A 9918-nucleotide genomic window follows, 5' to 3' on the forward strand; every position below is an offset into this window, starting at 1 on the left:
AAGAACAAATTAATGGGTCTGGGTGAAAACCCATTTGGGCCAACATCAACAATGCCTTGCCTGATTTGGATTCCACTGCACAATAAGCAGGAATTCCCTTTGTAATGATAATTGAATTATTTCAAATAAGGCAAGGCACTGTCGAAGTTAATGCTACACAACACATTTGTGAGTTTAAAGCTTCCTGACATCATGGCACAGTTTTCTCCGCAGGAAAGAGCCTTTCTGGTCACTGTATGTGCCAGGACACAGAATGTGACAATGGTTTTGCGAGTTTCTAAACCGCTTTCCTAATAAGCGATGTCCATCACGCCAAACAGTCTATCGCAACATGGCAAAAATACCGGGCAACAGAAACAAGCAATAATCTGACCAAGGGACGATCAGGTCCAAGAAGATCTTCAAAAACACAAGAGAATGTTGAAACTGTTCGAGAAAGGCTACAGGAACAGGGGCAAGAGAGAACATCACGTCGGAATGGACTTGAATTATCACAGAGTACTTATAATCCCATTACCCGGCTTGACTTAGCCATCGGTGATGAAGCAACATTCTGCATGAATTGTTCACTGCATTAGGCAGTATGTACCCCATGGTCAGAAGCCAATCAACTTTGCCTTCGAAAAGAGAGACTCGCGTCAAAAAGTGACTGTGTGGATGGGAATAATTGGAGACGGGACCCTTATCGGACCATACTTCTTCTACCAGAATATCAATGGCAAAGAATACCTGGCAATGATCAATCATTGATCAATGATCAATCCCTTTTCTTGAAGAGATACATTGCTTTCAGCGACAGCCAAACGGACGATTCTGGCATCTCTGGTGGAAACAAGACGGTGCCCCTCCCCATTACAGACAAGTCGTTTGATTTGATTTATTGTTTTCTTCTGCATTCATATACAATACAATTTTCATTATATAACAAACATAATGTATTGGTAATTGGTTTTCGTATGAATCATTAAGAAAAAAAAATAAAGCCATTCTAAACAAATATGATCTACTACCAACAAAAAATTATAACATTTACAGTTTTCCAGGAGAAGGATTGTCATTATAAGCACATTGCTGGAAAAAAATGACAACCCCGGAATATGATGCGCATGCGTAGCGGAATGGAGTGGTAGCGCCATTTTTTGAGCTCTCACCATAAGTGATTAAATCAACATTTTTGCTGTCTAGAACCAATATTTCAGGAAATGGACAGCTTGTGGTAAATATATTGAAACTCTTGTGAATCAGCTGAGGCCTTCAAAGTGAAATTTTCTTCCTAATGAATAACTCTTATGAGCTTAGAAGTAAAAGCCGGCAAAGCCGTAATCTTTTTTTTTTGGGGGGGGGATACAATTCTGGCTTAGTCCTAGGTCTAATTCTGTGCTATGATTATGGGAAGCTGAAAAGGTTTTAAAAATATTTATATTTTCCTCTTAATGTTTCATTAACAAATATTTAAAGGGGTACTCCAGGCTGAAAAAATATGATTTGAACAGATTAAGAAAAATCGGACAAACAAAACACAGAAAAGTTGATCAAAATCGGAAAAGGAATAACAAAGTTATGGCAGTTTAAAAGATGTGCATTATTCCGGTGAAACAGTTCTAGGTATGTCTTCATGAATATTCAATGTGCAAACTGATGTCATATCCCTACTTGTTCTTAGTATTTTATCTTATGAAATTAGGTTTATTTAATTTTTTCCCTTCAAGAACAAAAATATTGGAATAACAACTGATTAAGTGCATATTCATTGTAAGGGAGACATCATTTACAAATGTATGAAAAATTAAACAATTATTTCATGTAATAACATAAGAAAAAGGAAAGTGGGGATGTGACATCATCTAACGAACTTTCATGACGACATGCATATAACCGATTTCACAATATATTGCTAAACTTTAAAATAAATAACTTCGCTATTTGTTATAAGATTTTAATGACATTTTCAGCATTTTGCTATATGAATTTCACTCTATTCAGCCTGGAGCATCACTTTAAGTTTAATGGTTCATAGACCGATGTACCAATATAATCATCCCTAACATGTATTACCTGACTGGATTTTTTTTCTTCACACATACTCTAGCTTACATAATTCAATATTTAATTATGAGCTACATGATCTTCAACAAATTTCAGTACACTGATCATTATCATAAACATCACAGAAATGTGTAAAGCTTTGCATACATCAGTAATTAAAAAAAAAAAACCAAAAGGCCAAATATATTTCAGACAATATGCTGTGCACAATATAAAAGTCTTTGTAGGCCTATATGATTTACATATTAAAAAAGTAAATCTTTTAACAATACATTGCATACTCCATAAAATACAAACCAGCTGTAACCTAAAACTATCAAACATAGAAACATGGCATTACATGGTCATATGATAGTACATTTTCAAAATGTAGGCCTATACATAATCACTCTGCACACACACATATGCATAAAATGTAAAATTTGCATAATTGCATTTTGTAATCCCAAGTTTTTGAACATTTTCCTACTTTCTTCAACATTCCTGAGCCATAGAAAAACCTTCACTAATTGCATTTTGTTCATAGAAAAGTGAAAGACAGATAGTTAAGAGCTGAAAGACCCAAATTCATAAACCATTGTACCTCTGAAAAAAAATGAAGGCACTATTAAAATCTGTTTCACAAAATAGAGAGAAAGGGCTGATATGACACCTTTTTTTCACAGATTACACACCGTTTTCAATAATACAATATACGAGGCAAAAAAATTTTTGACAAAAAAATGAAAAAAAATTTTTATTTCAGTGATCTCTATAATGACATTGTTTATTGAGTCGTATATAGTTGTATGCTATTGAGTTGTAATATTATAGTTGTTTGTTATGGAATTGTAATTTTACACATGAATGCCAACATTAATCAGAAAAATCACAGGTAAAATAAAGAAGGAAGAAAAATCACATTATAAACATTCATGAACATTGAAAAGGGCTAGTTTTGACTTGCAAACAAGGCATATTGTTAATAATGAGAACAAATTTTTAAACAATGTTTGATTCACAATAACCATTCCCTCACTGTGGGGTCACAAGTTGCCCTCTTTATAAAAAAAATTGTTTCATGATACAAAATTTTTGCGTCCACATGATACATTAATAAATATTATTTAAAAAATATTGACTTCCTATAAAAAATAGGACTAGAGCTTTAAATGTTTGCTTTTTGGCAAGTTGTAACAATCCCATAATCTAATTCATACATTTAACCTTTGTGACATTTGTCACTTCAATAATATGACTGATTCTCTATTAATGGCAATGGCAAACAACAATATATTATGAATAATATATCAACTACATATTTCAGTAACTAATATTGCATAGTACGAGCCAATATTTTTTTTACTCTTTACTAATAACTATAAATTCATTCATATGATTTTCATAACTAAAAAAATGATTGTTTACAGTATTAAGTTTAATGAAAACATTTCAAATTGTACATAGAATCTCAACTTTCAAAATAAATTTCTATTAATGAAATGACAGAATCTACACATGGTAAACCAAGACATTTACCTTTAAACAATCTACACATTATCAGAACGTCGAAACATCAGTTATTCATAGTTTTAGGCAAGGTACTTTATTTTATCAAAATTATGTTTTCTCATTTGATCTCCAAGAACAATTCAAGATGTGAGATAATTAATTTTCAGTGAAAATATGCTGTGGACAGTATTGCAGATTTGGCTGAATGCTAAAGAACTTCTGATTTCTCTGGTGTGCATATGATATGTAGCAGGTTAGATGATTATTTTTCAAGGTGTAATCAAAATAAAAAACACGCCAAATTTTCACATACCACTTAAATCGAAATGACTTACAAAGAGCAGAAAGGAAATGCACATAGCAAAAAGAGACAAGCTTCTGTAATTCTGTTCATGTTAAACTATTCACATTTTTGTGTTTGGACAAAGTTGAATTAGATCAGTCTGTATCAAAATAAAAAAAACTTTGCATCAGCCTAGTCAGGATTTAATCATTTTGAATTTAATAATGCTCAAGTTATAGTGCTATATTCATAAATTGATTTTTATCTCCACAGGATGAAAAGTTAAACATCTATCACCTGACTTGATCAGTGCATTCAAGGTATTAATCATGGGAAGCACCCAGTCACCTCACCCGGGTGGAGTGCAGCCAAATGTGGACTATGACTGGGATTTGAAAACACAACCGTCTGTTTAAAAAATGAGTCAGAAAAAATTGACCATGATGCGCCCACAAAAATTCAAGGAAAAATATATTCTGGATAAACTATAAGTAGATATTCTCCTGATAGTAGCATAGAAGATTTAGACAGGAGTCTCAGTACCTAGCAAAAACAGCTTTTAGGGTAAAAGAAAATAATAATAATAGTAATAATATGTATCATTTATATAGCGCTTAATACAATGTTTCTAAGAGCTGCATACTACTAGTATTAACACAGCTTTAGCACGGCTACCCTGATCAGGTGCATCGAGCATTCAGGAATTTCTTCCTACCGGGTACCTTTTTCTTCCTACCTGGGTGGAGAGAAGCAAAAGTAGATTAATGCCTTGTAAAAGGGTGTGAGTGCTGCGGTGGGATTTGAACTACGGACCTTGTGGTTCAAAGTTCGAAGACTTATCCACTGAGCCACAACACCTCTACGAAAAGACAAAGCATGAAAGGCGTATCACCACCTTTTGGTAATAATAAAGGTGGGGTGTCAATGTGAAACTAATGACATTGGCACAACCACTTGATCACGTGTACCTGCCCGCATACCATACACACACACAGACATCCATTTTCAAGCAGCACTACAGCAGTAAACACTGTGGAAAGAGCTACGTCTGCTCATCCCGTAGCTCCACACACAGATACGCTTGAATCAAACATGGCAGACAAAAACCAACCAGTGAGTGGTGCAGAGTTTCTAAAGATGACAAACTACAAACTGTCAGAAGCGTTGCAAGTAGTTTTGCCCTTTGCATGATTTGAACTTGTACTGGTGGGGATCAAGAAGTCTCAAGTGACGAAAGTGACTTGAAAAAAAAGAAGGATTCACTATTTGCTGTTATGCTGTCAAGCACCACTTAAACTGGAGTGACACTTCAGGATTTGATTGAATTAATCAATCTGCACTGTCCAAACACTATTCCATCTTTGAGGCATCTGTTTCACATAACACTTACAGATTACAAGGGACCACATTAGTTCATTTTTTTGTTACTGCAAATGTAAATGAATCACCCTTTCATCCTGCATAACTGTGCGACTGAAATTGCACCAATCCTGACCAAAATATGCAATCTGAGTCTACAATCCGGCTGCTTACCGATAGCCTAGACTTGTGCCAATGTTACAGCAATTTACAAAAAAGGTACTCGAACTTACCCAGCCAATTATAGACCAGTATCTCTAACCTCAGTCTGCTGTGAAATAATGGAACATATTATCTACCACTTAGAGACATTGAATGCATCAAATGACTCTTAACATGGTTTCCGAGCTAAACGATCCTGTAAAACCCAGTTCCATCACATCCGGGAGCCGAATGAATGCATGAAACAAGTCGATGCAGTTATACTCGACTTCGCAAAAGCATCCAACACTGTACCCCACAAAGGACTGCTGCACAAACTTCAACATTACGGCATATCTGGTCCATTATACAAATGGATAGCAAAACATTCCTCACATGTGTAGAGCAGTCAGGATTTATCCAAGGGATAGGCTCCTAGTCAGTCGAGTCCCGTCAGGCATAAACCAGGGCACAGTCCTTTACAGGACTGGGGCCATTGCTGGAAGGTATTGTCATTATTTTCATGTATATCTCCACTGATTGTACCTGATTCTCGTGGAAGCCAGTAACAGAAAAAGTGAAATAGCAGCAGCAGCCCTTCTTTCGAGTGAAAACAGAGAGAGCTTGGATTGGCGGTTTGGAAGTTTCAAGAAACACAACACATGCTGGTCCCGAATGGTTAACATTAGGAGTGATAAAGATGTGAATGAACAAGAGGCAATAGGAAGAAGTCTTCCCTCAAGCAAGCATGAATGTTTCACACACTGAACCTTCCATCAGGTACGGAAGGAAAGATGGGTATTTTTGGCGGAAAAAGAATGATGGCAATGAGAATACTGCGGAAGCTAGCTTACAATCGGAATGAAGATCTCCACAGAAGACATCCAGGTATCTCATTGGATGCAAACCAACGTCCTATCAGCTGCCCCAGGCTCATCTTCACCCATCATTGTACAGTTTACACCTTATATTAAACATGTAGAGGTTATTTCAAATTGGCGCAAATTGGCTGGGTCTCGCAAGTCAAAACGGGAAGACCCAACTAAACCAGACGCAAGGTTGCTGAAACTGACAAAGGATCACCCCAAAGCAAAGGCTGCATGGACTCGAGATGGCAGAATTATAGATGGCCCTTCTTCAAGCAGATGGAGGCAGAGCCTTTTTTAAGGAAAAACAGAAATCACGAAAGTGATCTCAGCCACCTTCCTTGTTTCTGACGACAACAAGGCAATATTGCCCGAGGATGGCAAGTTCATCTCCATTGAACTAAGTGCAACTACCCATTACGAGGTTATGGAGACCATCCAATATCATGCCCAAGTGTCAGGATCCATGGTGTATGCAAATGACACTGCTGTTCCAGGACTGGGGCCATTGCTGGTAAGTATTGTCAGTGTTTTTCAGGTATATTTCTAAAATCAAATGTAAAGATGCTTTCCTACTATCCTCGGAACCCTGTTTAAAAATGCATATGTAACCATTGCATCTAATATAAAACTTCTGTATTAAGTTGATACAGTAAATCAGTGGAAGAGATTATGGCAAAATGCAATAGAAATTTAGTCTTCATATATAGTGACAAGAATGCCATAAAGATGTGTGTACATTAATTAATTAATCCGTGTTCAAAGTAATCCTCATTAAAAACAATAAATGAATATAATTTCCATAAAGTAGCATAATGGGGAAACACAACATCTTTTCCTTCAATTCCATGGGTCATCCAACCCCACATATGGAATGTACATTCCACATCAGGGCACATCAGTTCAGTTTCCTGTTACTTGGTTACTTTTCATTTTTATCCATTACTAACTTATCCTTTGTTATAATTTCCATAAAGTAGCATAATGGGGAAACCCTTTTCCTTCAATCCCATGGGTCATCTACCCCCACACATGAAATGTGGGGCACGACCATGAGCTTTGCTTAGATAGCAGCCATGATGAAGAAATTCGCCAAATGACCGACGGGACTGGATTCAGCCAAGCTGCGACAGTTATTCTGGCTACGAAAGCCTCTTACTGGTTGACCAACCACCATGTGGGGCAAGGAAGAATGACGGGCTATCCACGAAAGGTGGCAGATGTCCTTTTTGAGGACACAGACATGGAGGAACTATCGAAGATCTTTCACACAATCAGCCATTGGGCGAGTACCAGAAGGGTCCTGGAGGCAGCTGGCATCAACGGAATGGTAACCAACGCAGTATTCGAGACCAGCCTCTCCTTAACATTATCAGAGGATGCAATGCTGAGGTTTAGTGGGTTTCCGGCCGGGAATCACTAAGTGGTAAGACGGTCGCTGGTCTCTATGTACTATGCAATTACGCCTGACGCCATTACCTGAGATATCATCAGGCCGTAAGGCGAAATTTGCAAGAATAGAGCCGCATACCAGGTAGGCTCCCAGTTTCTGACCGGTAACCATCGGGTGGAAGCCAAAAAATCGGTGGCGGAATTGTAGTGGGCCTGTGAGAGTTTGGTGGAATATGAAGAAAACATCGCTAATCATTTCTTGTGGCACTTCAAAACAATAAAGGAGATGAAGAAACAATGAAGCCTTAAAAACAAGATTTCCCCATATGCAATTATTTTTTCAGATTTTGGAAGAGCCCATAGTAATCTTGGAACACAAGAATGTAAACAATTTAACGTCTACCATCAATAGTACGGTTATACACTATGTGATATGGTATTAGGTATGTGATTGTTAATACTATGTTGTATTTTCTATTCATCAGACTGCTTCTAAAACCATCTGTCATCGCAGCCACTTTCTCCTGCCAAGAGACAAAAGGAGATAGCCAAGTATAAAACATACATCAGGGAGAAGATGATGGACTTGACTATGTTCTATTTTCTACTGATCAGACTGCTTCTCAAACCATCTGTCATCACAGCCACTTTCTCCTGCCAAGAGACAAAAGGAGATGGCCAAGTATAAAACACACATCAGGGAGAAGATGATGGACTTGACCATGTTCTATTTTCTAATGATCAGACTGCTTCTCAAACCATCTTCTGTCGCAGCCACTTTCTCCTTCCAAGAGACAAAAGGAGATGGCCAAGTATAAAACATACATCAGGGAGAAGATGATGGACTTGACTATGTTGTATTTTCTACTGATCAGACTGCTTCTCAAACCATCTTCTGTCGCAGCCACTTTCTCCTTCCAAGAGACAAATGGAGATGGTCAAGTATAAAACATACATCAGGGAGAATATGATGGACTTGACTATGTTGTATTTTCTAATGATCAGACTGCTTCTCAAACCATCTTCTGTCGCAGCCACTTTCTCATGCCAAGAGACAAATGGAGATGGCCAAGTATAAAACATACATCAGGGAGAAGATGATGGACTTGACTATGTTGTATTTTCTAATGATCAGACTGCTTCTCAAACCATCTTCTGTCGCAGCCACTTTCTCCTGCCAAGAGACAGAAGGAGATGGCCAAGTATAAAACATACATCAGGGAGAAGATGATGGACTTGACTATGTTGTATTTTCTAATGATCAGACTGCTTCTCAAATCATCTGTCATTGCAGCCACTTTCTCCTGCCAAGAGACAGGAGGAGATGGCGAAGTATAAAACATACATCAGGGAGAAGATGATGGACTTGAACCGGACTAAAAGAAAGTATAAAAAAAAAACAGACTTCGATTTGCTTTGGTGGTACCGTTTGTGTAGTTCATAGCATTCTGTATTGGCAAATTTGCAGAAAAGGGGACCAGGTAATATTAGTGTATTATCAATTCTAAATGTTTGAATTCATAAAAGTCCGATAGTCACAATCACATACCTAGTTTCTTTGATTCTTATTCATTTGATGGAAATAAAGTACAATTTGGACAAAAATATCAGCAGAAAGGCAGGTGTTTCACCACTGATTCTCGTACTCGATGATATGTCAGCGGTGTAGTCCTTATCCTCTTCTTTTCTTCTTGTTGATTTGGGAAGATAATATATGCCTCTTATGACAGGACGAAAGGGTAGTGTATACAACACTGAGAAATTGAAACTTCAGTGTCCCAACAGTGACAGAAAAAGCAAGGGAGGAGCTAAGGGTGGAGGAGGACCTTATCCTCATCTTTTTTGGGGTTCTTTTAGGAAGATAATATGCCTCCTACGACTGGATGCGTACATTCCTTTCTGAGAGAGCAGTCCATGTCACACTTTGAAATTGAAACTTCAGTGTCCCAACAGTAACAAAATAGGTAAGGGAGGAGCTAAGGGTGGAGGAGGACCTTATCCTCATTTTTTGGGGGGGTTCTTTTAGGAAGATAATATATGCCTCTTATGACAGGAGGATGCATATATTCTGTTCTGAAAGGGCAGTGTATGTGACACTGAGGAATGGAGACTTCAGTTTCCCAGTAGTAAAAGAAAAGGCAAGGGAGGAGCTAAGGGTGGAGGAGGACCTTATCCTCACTGACGCCAACAACCATCAGGTAACGGATTCCTTTACAACGCAAGTTAAAGTATGCTGACGTTGCGGCAAGCATCACATAACGCGGCAGCAGGTGGACAGTCCACAGGCTTCGCCGATGCAACGGCGAGGAGAGAGAGCTCACCCAGCCAACCTGCCTGCTA

This window comes from Lytechinus pictus, chromosome 10, assembly GCF_037042905.1.
Source record: "Lytechinus pictus isolate F3 Inbred chromosome 10, Lp3.0, whole genome shotgun sequence".
Lineage (NCBI taxonomy): Eukaryota > Metazoa > Echinodermata > Echinoidea > Temnopleuroida > Toxopneustidae > Lytechinus > Lytechinus pictus.